Source organism: Pinus tabuliformis, chromosome 9, assembly GCF_031772625.1.
Source record: "Pinus tabuliformis cultivar Carrire ecotype Pingquan chromosome 9, CPIR1, whole genome shotgun sequence".
NCBI lineage: Eukaryota > Viridiplantae > Streptophyta > Pinopsida > Pinales > Pinaceae > Pinus > Pinus tabuliformis.
Genome location: NC_142307.1, coordinates 928,689,477 through 928,695,925, shown reverse-complemented (window position 1 = coordinate 928,695,925; position 6,449 = coordinate 928,689,477). Strand labels below are relative to the sequence as shown.

At 33.5% G+C, this 6,449-nt stretch overlaps 1 long non-coding RNA gene across 1 annotated transcript; it reads right to left on the bottom strand.

The window, feature by feature from the left end:
- Positions 1-652: 652 nt before the first annotated feature.
- On the bottom strand, positions 653-1,334 carry LOC149151800 (uncharacterized). Its single transcript, XR_016262837.1, has 2 exons — positions 1,000-1,334; positions 653-905 (listed from the first exon to the last, which is right to left on the bottom strand). It is a non-coding gene; the product is annotated as an uncharacterized LOC149151800 (long non-coding RNA).
- Positions 1,335-6,449: the final 5,115 nt, after the last annotated feature.

Here is a 6,449-nt window from a genome sequence, read left to right as displayed (position 1 = left end):
GAGGAAAATTATGTAATATCAAACTAAAACAACAGAAAAATGTATGCAAAGAACGCAACCATCTGTCTAGTTTAGACTTCCTAATACCAGACATAATCTCTTTACAAGAAGGAGAAAGATTATGTACCACTTAAGACAAGTTCAGTCCTCGGTGGAATAGAAAACAAAGGAAGAAATGCGCTCGAAACATGTCTAGCATTTCCCCAGAGAAGAGACCTAGAAGTATATAATTCGAGTACAACCAAATTCTTGAAACAATGCTTAAGCCATCTTAACACAGTAATTAAGGACTTTTGGAATTGGAATGTATATACAAAATCGATAAACTCAGGATTATGTATCTCTTTAAAACAAAATTTACATAGAATATGTGAGAAGTAATATCCTTAAACATTCAGTTTTGAAAACTGTAAAACACCGGATTAGACCGTGCTTCACAATTAAATGGGAAAGAAATTGTAATGTAATCATCCTTTCTCACATAGGTGTATAAAATTAACATTACTGTCGTACAGCAAAAAGGGAGCAGCAAACCCTGCTCCTTATATCTATAATTTAACCGAAGGAAAGTTGACCGTAAAAGGGCGACTACTGTTCGAATATGGAATAATTAAACTTGATGGAAATTACAACGAAAAAAATGGGAAAGAAATTGTAATGTAATCATCCTTTCTCACACAGGTGTATAAAATTAACATTATTGTCGTACAGCAAAAAGGGAGCAGCAAACCCTGCTCCTTATATCTATAATTTAACCGAAGGAAAGTTGACCGTAAAAGGGCGACTACTGTTCGAATATGGAATAATTAAACTTGATGGAAATTACAACGAAAAAACCTGGAGAAGCCGTGGTATAATTTCCCGAGTTACCAGGTAGCTCTAAACGGGTTGCCTGGAGAGGAACCCTAGAAGGCATGCAACAGATTCACATTAGTTTCACAAAAAAAAATGAGGCAAGAAAATGTTATAATCTTCACTAACCAGTTTAATTCTTATTACCTATTTGTGGGTGTGAAAGAGTGGTGGGGGTTTGTGTTCTGGAACTGACGATGCGCAAGAAGATGGACCTGCCATATAAAAGAAAACAAACATTGTCAACATATGTTGTCATCTGCCATCTTGTGGAATCCTCCGAAGATGGAAAAAACTAGAAGTCTTGCCCTTTGGAAATTGCAAAATCGATATTTGGAGTTACATCCACGAAGACCCAGAACAACAGAGCGAAGAAATTCAAAACGATGAAGCCGCCTCGACCATAAAAGAAACAAAACCTTGAACAGTAACAGAACCTCAGCTCTAAAACTAAATAATGTTGCTCAGGTTGCATAACTTGGTCTCACCTTGCCGACAGACCAAATGAGGTGTTTCAAGCGGGGACGGAGCCAAAGGTGGTTACCCTATTGAGAGATGGAGTTATCTGGAGCGTTGGTGGTCTGGGGCTGATCGAACGATGGGTGTAGGATCACTTATCGGTCGATCCATATGGAAAATCTCGGTAAATGTTTTCCCACAAGCCAATTATGGTGGTGTCATATCACAAAATCGCAAAATGTGCCAAGTGCAATGAACAACCCTTACCTGACCTTAATGTTTTCCATGTCCAAGTGCCGTGTTGTTGCATAGTCATATACCCTGGACTGTACACCTGGGCGGGGTAGATTTAATTAGGCCGTGATTCAATTCTAATTGAAAAACGTTAATGGAACTAAACCCATAAGAAAATTAATGCATATCATAATTTTTCTATGTTTTTCAGGCAAATGATGTATCTTTGTTGAACTAAAAAATAAATTATAGTACAATGTGAGTGTTCCCAGAACCTAGAAACTTGCCTGGCAGGTGAACCTCTGGAATCTACAACCTGTGATCCTCTCTATAAACTGGGTCATAACAGGGGATTTGAAGAAGATCCCTCAATTTTAGATTTCATGATAGTTTTAATAATATTATTTTAATAGTAATAATATTATTTTTACATTCACATTTATTTTAATATTTTATAATATTATTATTAGTTGAGTGTTATTAGTAATATTAATATTAATATGATTATTGATAGTGTTGTTATTATTAAATAGCAATTATAGTTAATTAATGGTCCATAATCATTAAAAATAAACTTCCTCAAATTTATTAATATAACTATTTATGGTTTCTTTCATCTTAGCTCTAGTCTATTCTTGTTTATTTTTCTTTTCATTTAAACTAATTTAATAATTTTGATTTTCTTCTTATCTAAACAAATTTATTAATTTAATTGTTACTATTTACCGTTTAGTCCCATTTTAAGTTATCATATATATATATATATATATATATATATATATATATATATATATATAACTGTGATAAAAATAAAATTATTATTATTTTTCTTTTCTTTTAAAACAATTTATTAGTTTATTTCTTATTATTTACTTTCTCTTGCTTTTATCTTCTTTATATTGCGTTGTAGAAAAATAATTTTTTAATAATACTAATGGGACGAAAGTTTTTTTATCATTGTTTGTTTCGTTCAAACCCATTTATTAATTTAATTTTTATTATTTAATTTTTTTTTCCCTTTTCCTTCTTTACATTAGGTTATAAAAAAATATTTTAAAAAATTAATACTAATGGCTAATTTAGATCAAAAATTTATTATTAGATACTATTATTTTTTAGTTTAATTCAAGAATTTTTTAGACATCACTCAACCATATACCATATTGTCACTGTTAGGATCATAGGAATGTTGCATTAATAAAACTAATATATCTTTGACATGGTTCCTCATGATAAGCTATGGAAGAGGTTAGAAGATATAATCGTTCCTCTGTAGTTGAGGGTTGTTGTGACTAGGATATATGAGAAGGTTATTGCCAAGATAAGGACCCCCAAGGGCTGGTCAAAAGAAATTAAATGCAATAACGGATTTAAGCAAAGGGTGTCCCCTATCCCCTAACATTTTTTCCATTTACATTAATAAGCTAGAAGAGTGTCTGGAAGTCGTAGGATGAGATGGCCCTATGCACACTAGTATGGTCATTACTCTTCTCCTTTATGCTACTAATGTTTTTCTTTTATCCAGGAGCCATGACAATCTCGAAAATAAGATTGGAATACTCCAATAGTACTACTCATATGAGTATGACTGTTAATATCGATAGGACAAAAGTCATGATAATTAAATCAACAATTATCAGCTATGATAATTTCATTTATGATACTAAATACTTCGAGACAGTTTCTTCGTACAAGTAGTTGGGAGTTAACATTCACCATAAGCTCAACTAGAATTATAGCATTGAGAAAAGGATAATTGGAGGATATAAAACTTATTATGGTCTTGAAAACATATGTATGTTGATAGCTTTTTGCGTATGCAGTGAAAAAAAGTTCATCTTTGAGACTCTTGTCACCCCTGTTATTTTAAATGGATGTGAGGTTTTGGGTTTCAGTATATCTAGAGAATTGTGGAGAAATATTGAGCTAATCCAAAAATAATTTATGACTTACAACCTCAAGATCAAAGGAAATACTCCCTACCCTATCCTATTGATTTAAGCTAGCCTTTTTCCCCATTGAAAGAATAGCTATGATTAAGCATCTCATGTATAAGAATAAGCTATACAACATTGAAGCCAAGAGGTCCCCAAAAATTTCTTCTAGATATAGCCAAAACCCACACTTGTGGCTCAAATGAGGTTGACATAAGGATACACATTCTTGGCTAGAACATTGGAGGGTAAAGGAGGACATCATCTTGGAGAATAAGGATAATATTAAAAATAGTATTACTTCCAAATTTAAGGATAAGTTTTGGGATGTTATGGAGTTCGAGGGAAAAAGGAAGCAAAGGTATTATAAGGAGGTGATCAAACCTAATCTTGATAAGCAGGATTATCTTTTTTTTTTACGAGGGCCAAGAAAAAAATTAACATTGCTAAGATAAGAACTATTTCTTGTGATCTTCAAAATGAAACGAGGTGTTGGTAGATTCTTGGAACACCTTGGGACAAAAGAGTATATCATATTTGTGACACTAAGAGAATTGAAGATTAAAATAACTTTCTACTGGACTACCTAGCTCATACTCACATCTGTTCTAATTTTCAAAATATCTTACCACACTTCCAACCTTCTTTACTTGTTAATTCAACAAAACTATGATGATCTAGGAAAACTTCTCTCCCTTCCTTTTCACCATAGAGACAAAATATTAAGCAATCTCAAATAATATCTTACATTATTAAGGTTTTATAGAACATATTGGTCTTAGTGGACGTTAATGACATCATCGTCATCATTATTAAAAAACATTCTTTTGTCCTTGAGGAGAGGCAGAGTTCCTATCAAAAATGGACATTTCATCCTACTTACACAATTCAACTCTAGAAGTATACCTACAAAAGGTTATATTTATTAGTAATTAGTTAGATTAAAAAAATTGATTGATTGGTTAATTAATTAATTATTATTATTATTATTTGATGCAACCCTAAGGTTGCCACACAAAAATACCTTATGGGGACTTAAAATTCCCTTAATAATGGCCCTTTAAAACTTTATACCTCCATGCCCCTTATATATATGTATCAGAAGCATGTATACCTTTAAAAACCTTGGGACCATGCCTTCTCCTGGTTATATAGTAAAACACGTGGAAATGCCTAGAAAGCCCACTTGAAGCCTTTATCTGGACTTCAAAACCATTACAACCACGTTCATAACCCTATCGAGTCCACACACCATCCCTTCACCATTGTATTAACATAATATCACAATCGCAAACCATTTTGGGCCACACAAAAACATTGATTTTTTACCTTTCACATCGGTGCACTACCCGTACGTGAAAGTTAACTCATCAAGCTCTGAGGGCCATCGATCTAGAGTTATGTGATATGATGGTTTAGATCAAATCGCCTTATTGAAAATCAACAATCGTAAAGTGATTACATCGACGCTATTTCTTGGTCTAATGTGATATCGTTGATCGCTATTAGTGGCAACAATATGTGCTTATGATATACTGCCTCCACTCCAAACCGCTGATGTGATATGTCGCAATCGAAAATCGCAAAGGGCTGGGGTCTAAGCCTTTGACATATCCTACTCTGGAATGCCGATGCAATCTAAGTGCAAAATTTAATATGACCCAAAGCTCCTCTGTATAAATTTTCATGTCCGTTTTATCAAATCTGCTAAGTGTTTTCGTGCAGGTTCTCTGTGTAATTAGGTTTTCTGCTTGCAGACCCAAACTACACCAGATTTTCCTCGGGGAAATTTTTATGGAAATGTATGAAAACATGGAGCCAATGCTAGAAATCATCCACATACAGAGAAACCAAGCCTTCAGGCCTCCGCGGATTGGTTATATAATCATATACGCAACACTGGTTTTATTCACAATGAATCGATTACAGAGACTTGACTTTAATCAGAATACAACATTAAATATCACTCTCTCAAAATAAAGTCGATCATTTACATAGTTCCACACTCTAAATCAATTCTCTGTGTATAGACAGAAATACAAAACTATATTTGGGGTTCTCTATCCTTTCTGGCCCGATTATTCTAACTAGCGGCCTTCCCCTCCTATGCTACTCACAGGCTACAATACTCTCGGTGCTCTCCCTCTCTGTCTCGCTTCTCCTTTTCAGAAAAGAAAGGGACACATATATGCTAAGTTAACCATCTCCTCCACAATTGGAGGAATAAATTACACATTTAGAATTCAAATCCTATCCTAATCTAGACAAAGTAGACTACTTGGCTTGATCTCCATACAGGGAGGATCATTTTCCATTCTATTCCCAATTCTATTCAGAATTAAGCCACTCTTAACTACTTACATTTATTTGAAATTAATACAAATTTAGCAACCAAGTCTTCCTCCAAACTTGCACTAGCCACAACATATGACCACTCCATCACATTGCTGGCTAGGTCTAGATGTTCTTGCATCATTATTATTATTAATTAATTTAATATTGATAATGAAATGTTTAGTGAATTATGAAGTGATATAATATTAAATTACTAAAATGTTATTGTTAGAAAAGTCATTTTTTTTTAAGTCTAGAAATTCTATTGATCCATCATAAATGAATTACATCACATCACAGTACATCAATTTTCCCCTAATTACACTACACAACATTACATTTTTCTTTCCTCGATTTAGGCTCCAATATCATACATTGGCTTGTCTTTGTTGCCTTCCTCTTCAGAATTACGTCTATCTAACCTGAGAGATTATTTGGGACAACCACTTCCTCTCCTTGATATGTTTCATTGTCAAGTGCTCTAGCATATTTCTCAGCTCCTTGTCACTATCTGAATGTTATGATCCATGCATACATTTTTTCCCCTCTTTGCATATGTCAAAATTATGGTTGAATTTTGTGTCGTAATAATTGACAGGTGGTCTTCCTCCCCTGATGGATGAGGTTCCATATAAT